The sequence below is a fragment of the Tupaia chinensis genome, unplaced genomic scaffold, assembly GCF_000334495.1.
Source record: "Tupaia chinensis unplaced genomic scaffold, TupChi_1.0 Scaffold000062_1, whole genome shotgun sequence".
Taxonomy (NCBI): Eukaryota; Metazoa; Chordata; class Mammalia; order Scandentia; family Tupaiidae; genus Tupaia; species Tupaia belangeri.
Window position 1 is genome coordinate 99,448 of NW_006159520.1, and position 11,386 is coordinate 110,833.

General features: G+C 38.6%; 1 protein-coding gene across 1 annotated transcript in view; it reads left to right on the forward strand.

The window, feature by feature from the left end:
* FMN1 (formin 1) overlaps window positions 1–11,386 on the forward strand; it is a 491,267-nt gene that overhangs the window by 47,605 nt on the left and 432,276 nt on the right. The window lies entirely within an intron of this gene.

Here is an 11,386-nt window from a genome sequence, read left to right on the forward strand (position 1 = left end):
GTTGCCTAACACACAGAGACTCTCAAAGGAAACAGCAACAGGCAGAGAGACATGGCAACTTGTCCCTGCCTTTGATGCTAGCACTGGTAATTGGCCCCTTGACCTAAATTGTGCTGTTCATGCTGTTGGAATCATTCTTGGGATGCTCTAAGAAGAGGTGCAAAAGCGTTCTCTACCTTTTCTCAGATGTCTGCAGGTTGTGGTGTTTTGTTTTCATTTTTAGTACTTGGTTTTATAAGTACTGTTATTTTATGACAAAACCTTTTTTTTCCAGAAGAGGGATGAATTCAGTCTAAATTGAAGGAGTCGGTAGAGACTTTCTATTTTTACTCTGTTTTTTAATTCTCCAAATAACAATGAAATAACCATTTATCCTAAAGTTATGCTTTATTAATGGGTTAATAGTGTTACTGCTATAATATCATTTCTTGTGCAAAAGATGCTAAAGATTAGCTCATGTGACTTAAGATTCTACATGTAAATATTCTTTAAGGTTCAATAAGATAGAAAAAGACAGTGTATAAGATGTGCTACTCTGTGTTTCTTACCTTTTCCAGGCCAGCTTAGCCGGAGGCTCAGGGTTTCATGTACCACTGTGTGAGTAATATGTTCTTTTTCAGAGATCCTTTAACAGCATATGGATAGTGCTTTGTCTAGGGGATAGTGTGTGACATGATATATGGTCTCCTAAAAGTTAGAGAAAATATAAAGTGCAATTTGTGAGATAAAAACATCTAGGAAAGAGGAGTTTCAAAAGCTTTCTGTTCATTTTCAACTTGTAGCATTTTATAAACTTCTGTAAATCATTGATCTAAGACGTAGTAGTTCTTTAACAATATGGTAAATGCTTTCCATCTTGTTTTTGCAATATATCAATCTTAGTTTGGTAAGACTTACTATTTTTCTTATATAACCAATCTGCTTTACTAGGAAAAAAAGCATAGAATTTTAGATTTTAAATCATGTATCATAGAACCAAAGTTGTGAGGATTCTTTCTCCTTCTGGATCCTGGGAACGTGGAGATGTTTGGTAAGAAAGTTCCTTAGGATTATTGGGTGGAGACTCCTGGAGGCATGGATGAGGAATGGTTGCCTTAACTCCAAAGGTTCTTTTTAGAAATTGCATCAAATTCTCAGATTATGTGTACTCTTCAATAGTAACTGTGCATTAAATACATTCATGGTCAATAGATATTTTGCCCCCTTGCTTAAGATTTTCTTATTGTTTCATTGTTTCTTTTTTACATAAAAAGAAGTATTATGAAAGTGCTACTGTATCTGTGTCAAGACAAGCACCCAGAGGACATTTCCTTTCTTTTATGGGTGTGGGTGGTAATGTTGAGCTTTTGAACATTATGGTAATATGAGTTTATGGTCTGTGGACATTTATTTTCTGTGGAAAAACATCTAGGTATTTTATTGAAGTGATGTGATTAAGGTTATCGAAAACTCTCATTAGCTGCTCAAGTAAGAAATTAAGTCTGGCAAAGGTAATCAGATCCATTTCCAGATGAAATATATATATTTTTTATTTTAGTATTTTGCCATAGGGCACGTGCGCTCACTGGAGAGAGGCAGAGAGAAACAGAGGGAGGCAAATAATCACCCCATCCAGGGGAATGACTACTGCACAATCCTTCTTCCTCCTGGAATTTTGGGCATGTATGCACCCACACATCCACGTGGCATGATTTCCAAACCACTGGATCTGGGACTCAAACTCTGGTTGGCCATGTGAGAATCAGTGTTTTAACCACCATGTCATCTGCTGGCCCTGAAAGACTCTTTAGTGTTACAAACAAATCATAATTCCCAGGAAGCAAGGACATCCACCTCTCCTCACAAGATCAAGCAGCTAAAGCCAACATTATCACCCATACTGACCATAAGCCCACTGAGGGACAAGATGAATGGATGATCACACTTTTCCTTGGCTCCTCAATGAGATTGTTCATGGTCATTTCCTTTTCTTCTGGGCCTCAGCCTTTCAGTGGCCAGGAGCACTTTTCAGAGCCAGTCATAATAATCATAGGAATTCCTTGCCGGGACACCTTTTTTTTGAGAGGTTTTTGCTATAGGATGCGTGTGCCTGCCAGAAAGACAGAGAGAGACAGAGAGACAGAAAGTGAGAAATCACCCTAGTGGGGATGGCCATGCCACAATTCCTTCTCTTCCATTCTCCTCTCAGGATCTTGGACACACATGCACACGTGCCCAGCGTGAGTTTAAGCAACTGGGTCCAGGACTCGAACCATGGTCGACTGCATCTGCTGGCCCTGAAAGACTCTTTAGTGTTACAAACAAATCATAATTCCCAGGAAGCAAGGACATCCACCTCTCCTCACAAGATCAAGCAGCTAAAGCCAACATTATCACCCATACTGACCATAAGCCCACTGAGGGACAAGATGAATGGATGATCACACTTTTCCTTGGCTCCTCAATGAGATTGTTCATGGTCATTTCCTTTTCTTCTGGGCCTCAGCCTTTCAGTGGCCAGGAGCACTTTTCAGAGCCAGTCATAATAATCATAGGAATTCCTTGCCGGGACACCTTTTTTTTGAGAGGTTTTTGCTATAGGATGCGTGTGCCTGCCAGAAAGACAGAGAGAGACAGAGAGACAGAAAGTGAGAAATCACCCTAGTGGGGATGGCCATGCCACAATTCCTTCTCTTCCATTCTCCTCTCAGGATCTTGGACACACATGCACACGTGCCCAGCGTGAGTTTAAGCAACTGGGTCCAGGACTCGAACCATGGTCAACTGCATAGGAGTCCAGTAACATAGCCATTATGCTAACTGCTGGTCCCTTGCCAGGGAAACTTTCTGTGCCTGTAACCTTATGAAAGAGAGGGCTGGAAAGGGGAAATATGGTAAGAATAGGAGAAACCGCTTTCCCGGTATGGATAACTTCTTATGCAGAGACTTTCCCCTAGTACATCCACACATTATCTCCTATTGGTGCGTTGAAAGGCATGATGGGAGAGAGTGTTCTTCAGATAGTATCTTTGATCTATATCCTGCATTTTTGTCCTCTTTCCTCTCTACCCCCCTTTCTGGTGGCCCCGAGTCCTCTTCATATTCTGGATACTTCAGTGACTTCCTGCAGCTGGTGAGCTCATTCATGGAGACTCTTCCTGCTTCCAGCTGCCTTTTTTCATTTTGTTTCTTCTCTCACCCAATCCTAGTGCAGGTCTCATATAGTCACAGCAGTCCAGACAGAGGGGTGATTCATTTATCATCAATATATAGTGGCCCTTTATTGAATGCACCTCCCACTTTTTCCCCATGTTAGCTATTAACCAGATTGAGTTTATGGTCTGTGAACATTTATTTCCTGTGGAAATAACATTGTAGGCATTTTATTGAAGTGATGTGATTAAGATTATTGAAAGCTCTCATTAACTGCTCAAGTAAGAGATTAAGTCTGGCAAAAGTAATCAGATCCATTTCCAGTTGAAAAACTCTTTAGTGTTACAGACAAGCAGTAATTCCTGGGAAGCAGGGACATCCACTTCTCCTTCTCACAAGACCAAGCAATTAAAGCCAACATTACCACCCACACAGAAAGTAGCATGAAAGTATGAGACCATTGATGCACCTTCTCCTGGCTCTGTCATTGTGCTAACTTGTCATTCTAAGGGCTACACACAGGAATTCTTATCTGGTTATGATCGATCAAATAGAGAATATACTAACAATGAATGATGGCCAGATTGTTTTCTTATGGTTCCCCTTATCCCCATCCTTGAGATGTTATAGGATATATTTCAGTATTGATAGTATTTTTTTACAGTATTTTATTTTAGTGATGGGAAACTTCTGTGGAATATTCTTAAGTCATTACAGCATGTGGTATTTTCTTTAATCTTGAGGTGCTCTAGTTGTGCTAACCTTCACAGGAATGTCTTTAGGGCTTGATGCTTGGGATTCCTTTATGTTTTTTATTGTTTTTATCTGCTTTTGACCAAAAATAGATCCTCTTAATGTGAGAAGAATCACATGGACTTTGGCTCACCATACTTAGAAACTCTCAGTCCTCTAGTGTGTTCTTGAGCAATCTTGTGATCTTTTTCCTTTGATTGGAGTCACTTGGGTGCTGAGGGAAGCATATGCCTCAGGCATAGTTCTTCTTGATATTGAGGATCATTTGATTAATTCTCGTGCCCATCAAAAGATGTAATTAATGTCAACTGATTAAGAGTTGAGAGGCTACATATAATAGATTTTATGATATTGAATGGCACTGTCAAAGCTTTGATTTCTCTCTGAGCATACATTATGAGGAGTAGATATAAATTCTTCCCATGTTAATATTGAGGGCTGATGCAATTTCAATAAAATTATAAAGAAGCTTTACAACATTTGTGGGTATATGTGGCCATTTATGGTTGCTGCAGAAAGTATGCAGTACATACAAAAAAAATCTCCATTTAATATTAAGAGAAAAAAGGATTAAAATATTTTATACACCATATTATCCCCTTATAAAAATATATAGGAATTCAATATATAGGAAAAATGTTGCTATGTACTTTCAAAAAAATAATGTGGTCATCCCAGCAGATGGCATAATGGTTATGTCGCTGGATTCCCACAAAGTCGATTCTAGCTTGAATCTCAGACCTGGCAGCTTCAAACTCAGGCCAGGTGCATGTGCGTGCATGCTCAAGATCTTGAGTGGAGAATGGAAGAGAAGGGATTGTGGAGGGGTCGTCTCTCCAGGGGGTGATTTCTCACTTTCTGTCTCTCTTTGTTTCTCTGGTGAGTGTTTGTGCACTATAGCAAAAATCTCTCTTTAAAAAAAAAATAATGTGATCATCCTTAAAACTATATGTAACTATTGGGTCATTGAAAAAGTCATGATGTATTTTTCTATGCACCAATGCTTCACGACTTTTTCTATGTCCCAATTGATCCAGCAATGCTACTTCTAGTAATCTACTTTATATAAATAGATGCACCAATAAGAACATGAAAATTATGGTGTTTGCTGCACTATTGTTTGTCATGGCAATAACAGCTGGAAAGAATTTAAATGTCCATCAGGGAAAAAGTGGTTAAATAAACAATTGTACATTTATGCTCTATAATATTATGAGTGTATCTAGAATATTAATCTAGATTTTTATCTACCAAAATAATATATTAAATGCTCTCAGTTTTTGTGAAACAAGTTTTCCCCACTCTCTCTATATAAATATGTATGCTTGGTATGGGTTTGAATATCATGGAGACAGGCATGGGAAAAGACCTGGTCAAACTGTTAAACATTTCCTTATGTGGGACAAGACATGTGGAAGTGGAGAAAGAGGCAAACAAGAAGTATGGAGGAGCATTGGACAAGAGCATTAATTTTTTTTGTTATGTATTTTTATATTGTTTGTCTGGTTTTGGTGACTATATCACATTTTTGATTCCTAAAGAGTGATAAACTACTTCTATTTTTTTTTTAAATAAATACACCACCTAAATTGGTTAAGTGTGTGTGGTGGTGGTGAGAGGTGGTAGGATTATAGCTGAACCTCACTGTTCTTTCCTTTCCCCCACGTCCTTTAATGAGGCAAGAAGCTCAGCATTGAGAATGTAGTATTGTGACAAAGGGAAAAATGAAGGTTGCTAGAGAGCTAGGAAAGCAATACCCAAGGAGTAGTCCTGGAGGTAGGGTCAGAGGAGACATCAACAGATAAAGGCAATTTAGAAAGGCTCCTGGATTAGACAGAGCCCTCACATGGTACAGACACTCCCCACCCCCCAAGCCTGAAGGAGCAGGGGAAGCAGTGGCCATTGAAACTCAGAGGGGAGATCAACGGAAAGAACTATCTGGCAGAAACAGTAGCTTGTCATAGAGATACTCAATACAGAGGAAGTTGTAAGGATAAATATCATGGGCTCACTATCCTTTGATCTTTTGCCTATAACCACACCCTACCCCCAACTGAGCCAACCAGAAGACAGAGGTCTACAAAACTTGTGACTGTGGTCTATAAGATCATTGTTCCAGTGTCAAGAGCAGGGGGAGAAGGATGGAGAGTGGATCTGAAGGGACAAATGGGAGACTAAATGATGCAGATGAATTGAGTCATGCAGTGCAAGGAAAGACTGGGTTCCTCTGAGAAAGCTATTTTGGTAGAATTATTGGTCTATGAGTAGACTGTAGGAGGCTGCAGATGAACAGATGATGAGGAAGTGGAAGTGGTGGCTACAATTTTTTCCCAAATTTTATTAGTGAATGATATAAAAACAGAGTGAATAAGAATGCATGTGTTTATGAAGTATATATTTTGTTACTGCAGCATTTCATTTCTTTTTCATATTACCTTTCTAACTTGATGTTTATTGTCAGAGGCCACATGTGCTCACCAGAGAGAGTGACACATACACACACACACACACACACACACACACACACAGAGAGAGAGAGAGAGAGAGAGAGAGAGAGAGAAAGGACACCCCATAGGGTGCAGTCATACCACAATCTTTTTTCATCCATTTCTCTATCTTATTATACCCCATAGGGGGTATGAACATGTGCACTCACCAAAGAGACAAGAGGGGAAGAGAGAGAGGAAAAGCAAGAAATCACTCCCCAGAGGTGGTGGCCACACTGCAATCCCTTCTACTCGTTTCCTCTCAGGATTTTGGCATGATTTTCAAGCCTCTAGGTCTGCTACTCAAACCATACAGCTGGTCATGGAGGATCCAGCACCTTAATGTCCCTGCCATCTGCTGGCCCCACCTGCAGTGCTTTTCAAGTCACCGGGGCCAGAATTTTGATTGTAGTTGGCCATGTGGGATCTGGCTCCTTTGAGCCACTGTGCTGTGGAGCTGCTCCATCTACTTCTAAATTTAATTTTAAATTAATTTTGAGGTTGGCTGTCTCTTTTGTTGTTAAAAGTTCATACATGGAGGAAGTGAATGAATTAGAAGTCCTTGTTGTACAGTGCTCAGTCTACAGGTTCAGGAAAAATTATCTGTTTTTAAAAATGAAGCTTTTATATTTAACAATGATAGAAATCAAATTGTTTCTGCCTACTTTTTATGCAAAGCACAAAGAGAATTTAAAAATATCTTCCCCAATAGTCTCAAAAATAAGACTAGATGACTAGCATATGAAATAGGAAATAAGTTTTCTACCAATAAACAAGTTGTATTTGAGACCAGTTTCCATTTAAAATAATGGTAAGTATTTCTCTCATTCAGATTTTGTTTTTCAAAGGGAAACATGTTTCAAAGGCCAGGACTATGCCAAGAGGTGATATTTTAAAATCTAAGCATGGAAATTAGTTTTTTCCAGGTTAAGGTTGAATTGTGCCTTAAGAATAAGACTTTCTACTGCATTGATTTCCATTTGTCTCTCTTCTATTCTTGGATTGAAAGTACAAAATTTAAAGCAAGGGTGGTAGTCTGCAGTCTTAGGCCATGCACAGCATTGAAAGTAATTCCAAAGGTAGACATGGCAGAATTAATACTAATATTAAAAGTGATAGCCATTTAAAAATTAAAAAAAAAAGTTTAAGTAAGTATGCAGGGACTTTGAAAGTTAATGGAAAAATGGGATTAAAGTACAAGTTCATTTTATACCAAAAAAACTTGGAAATCTATACATAGCTTTTTTCAAAGTATGTATTTCCACAAACCTTTTACATATTCCTCATAGATAATAAATTCTGAACAAAAATTAAGTGATACTTTTGTTCACATCACTCAGTTATTCTGATTCATAGCATTATTGATTGGAGGATTTAGAAAAAGCTTAAACTTTTAAGGTTGTAATTGAATTACAAGCATTTTATCAAATTGATAAAGCAAAGTACTGAATATTAAAAGTGTATGCTTTGTTTTATTTCCTGTGAACTCTGAGATAAAGTGCTTTTTGAAAATCCTAGACACCAGGTTGACTCCATTCTCTTCCTCTTGTAGGTAAAGGACTGGTATCACCTATCTCACTTCACCTACTTTCTAATCATTTATGTGGATAATAACTTCTGTTAAATAATTCTTAAATGGGGATCTAACATAGTCAGTGCTTATTTTTGATCCCTGGGCTTGTGATCGTGGGCCACACCAACCCCATTGAGTTCCTCTGTGTGTCCCCTCAGTTCAGCCTCTTGTCATAGCATGGTCTGAAATTTCTTTGTTCTCCTAGAAGATTCTAGGAGTTTTTCATAGTCATGGACATTTCTGGTACATTGAACCCGATGCTTTCTATAAGGCCCAGCATCTTAAAGGAAAGAACTCTAAACTATGTCAGAATGTGAGTTCAGACAAGTAGAGGGTGTAGAGGGATTTGTGGAGGCCTTGAAGGCATTTGGGTGATAGGGAGAAACAATGACCAACTTAAGAAGTACCATGAGAGAAGACTAAATCTAAGTCAAAATGTCTGTGCACAAGCATTTCCTCTTCCTCCTATGAGTGTCCCTATACTCTAGGGAGAAGGAGCTTTGGCTTGAGGGAGGGAAAATCTTTGTCACAGGAAGCCCAACAGTTTTGGAGTGTGGAGGAGCTGTTCAAGAAAAGCAAGAACTTTTTGCTGGCCAGAGGGTTGGAAAAGCTCCAGTACTAATGATCTGGAAGAGGTTGTTAGGAACCTAAGAGCAACAGAGTGACTATGTGACAGAGCAGAGGGGTGACAAAGACAGCAGGCTCTCAACCATGGAAACCTGGTGGGACTCCTGGAAGACTTACCAGGAAGGAACGGCCTGCAAAACCTGGACTTTGTTTAAGCAAGGGAGTAAAAACTTCAAACCTTGAGATTCAGATTTTGGTCATTCATGTAACACAGTTTTATTCACAATAATGTAGTAAGTTAGATCATCCAGGTTGCACATATTTTTCCTAAAATGTTGTGATGTTCATTTCTGTTTTAAACTGAAGTTAAAATTTCGACTTCAAGTTTTGTGTTTGGAGAGCCCCCAGACAATCTGTGGCTGGTTAAAGCTGTTGGTTCCAGATTTTCCCAGAGGAACTGTGGAAAGATTAAATATAATAATACATGCAGCTTCAGCCTCAGCCTTGTTCTCTCTAGGGTTTGGACAGGTCTAGGCATGTCTGGGTAATTAAGACAGTTGGGTCTGTCGAGTCTTTTGCTTCAGTGCTCAGAGAATCCGTTTGAAATAGCTTGGCCCAGGAAAGCAAGGGCGTGAGGCATGTCAGAGGCATAACGGCTTCAGTGGGTAGGATCAACAGTGAAAACAGCATGACGTATGTCTTCCAAATTGTCTGCTGATCCTGCTAAGTGGACTTATGCCTGGATCCTAGAGAGAGAGGATTGCAGTTAAAAAAAAAAAAAAGTGTTGAAGTGTAAAGTTTCTAAAATTTCTTTTAAGACACTGAAGGCAAGATCTGCAAGTAGAAAGTGCAAACTATGTCTGCAGAGTCCCTGCCTGTGGTGTGCTGAAGCGTGGTATGAAAGGATATAGTGTTGAAGTGAACTAGATTTTATGCTGTCCTAAAGAGAGGTGGGAGAAGTAGGCAGCTGCACCTTGGGCAACCTTCAAGTGCAGCAGCCCTTGTGCCAATTTTAGCAGTGCCATGGGGCACCTCATATAGCCAGAGCAATAGAGGATCGTGATCATGATGGGGATATTACATCCATGAACACACATGACTTTTAAAGTGTCTCAGGAGGAAGTGTTGTTGGGGGAGGGAAGCACCAAAATTGGCAGACCCAACCCAATACTGATTTTGTACCTTGTTATTAACTCCATGACTGCAGTTGCTGGAAGGAATAACAAGGTCTTTTGAGAATCAAATGAATAATGTCAATGAAAGTTCATATAGCATTAGAAAATAATAACTTCACTATAATTATAGATCATCATTGACTCATAGAGCTAGAAAGGATTTTAATAACCCATTCTTCTTGCTGTTTTCCAGTGATGAAATGATGTTAAAATAATAGCTCACAACCTCTTATTATATGTAGATTTCTTGATTTGCTCTTGATTAAAGCTGCTACAGTTACTTCTACTTTTTAGAGCACTTCCTTTTATAGCATCGTTATTGGTCTCTAAACAGTATAGGTTAATAGTAGATATTCCATCTATTTTGTAAAAATTCAAATTCATGGTCACAGGAGAGTCCTAAAAGAGTGGAAAATTTAAAGTAAGTTTATATTGTTGCAAAAACTTAGGAATCCATGCCAAATCTTTTTCATAATACTCATTTTCCATAAACTTTTTAAGACCCTCATACATGATCACTCTGGTTCACTCCCCACAGAATCTAGCTTCATACTAGTTCACTCTGTAGCCTTTGAATTTAATTAGGGTTTTAAAATTCTTAAATTAAATTAAGTCATAAAAGTATTAGGATTGCTTATCTGATTATGAGTGTCATTTCCGTATGAAATCATGTTGAAGGATGAAAGAGCAAAAACAAAACAAAACAAAACACAAAGGTCCTCTTTCATCCTGCCAGTTATTTCTGAACCAGTGGAAGTCACATTTTTCCCTCTACAAAGCTTTTTCAATTTCCAAAACTAGTAGTAACTAATAGTAATCTTGTCTCTCCTTATTTCCAAGTCACTTTTTTGTTAAAACAGTAGGTTTTAGACCTTAATTATCTGTATCTTATCGTGTACGTATATATTCTTTATAATATCCTCTCATTGTTTCATGTGTTGATCTTAGGTTCCCATTAAGTTTTGTAATTTAAGACTATCTTGTACTTTGGATGAACGGTTTGCAGTCCCTTGAATAATAGATCAATGTGTAATGATTTTTAAATTTTTTGGTGGTTGTTGGCTTTTATTAAAAACTCTTCGATTTATAATAACAAGACAGTGATAATGAGTGGCAACTTGTCTTTAGCATAGTCAGACAGAATGTTTGGCAATTGACTCAGCTGATGTGCCACCCAGTAGGGTAAAATGTACTTGCTCTTGCCACACTCTTGGTGTCCAGTCTTCACATGCAGTGTGTTTCTGCTGTTGATGGAATGCATCAGAATCAAAACATTTGCTCTTTTACTTTCATTTTTTAAAAACTATCTCTTCAAAGACCACAGTGGTGTCATATTCATTACTATATGAGGAAATTTCAAAAGTTTTGGAACCATGAAATTAAAGTAATAGTTTATTTGGGTGTTTAAAAAAAAAGTAGAAATCCGGGACTAGCAGTTAGCATAATGGCTATATTGCTGGATTCCCATGTAGTCGACCGCGGTTTGAGTCCTGGGCCTGGTGGCTTAAACTCACACTGGGCACTTGTGCGTGTGTGCCCAAGACCCTGAGAGGAGAATGGAGGGGAAGGGATTGTGGCGTGGCCATCCTCCCTGGGGGGTGGTTTCTCACTTTCTATCTCTCTGTGCCTCTCTGTCTTTCTGGTGAGCGCATGTGCCCTATAGCAAAAACCGCTAAAAAAAAAAAAAAAAAAAACAAAAA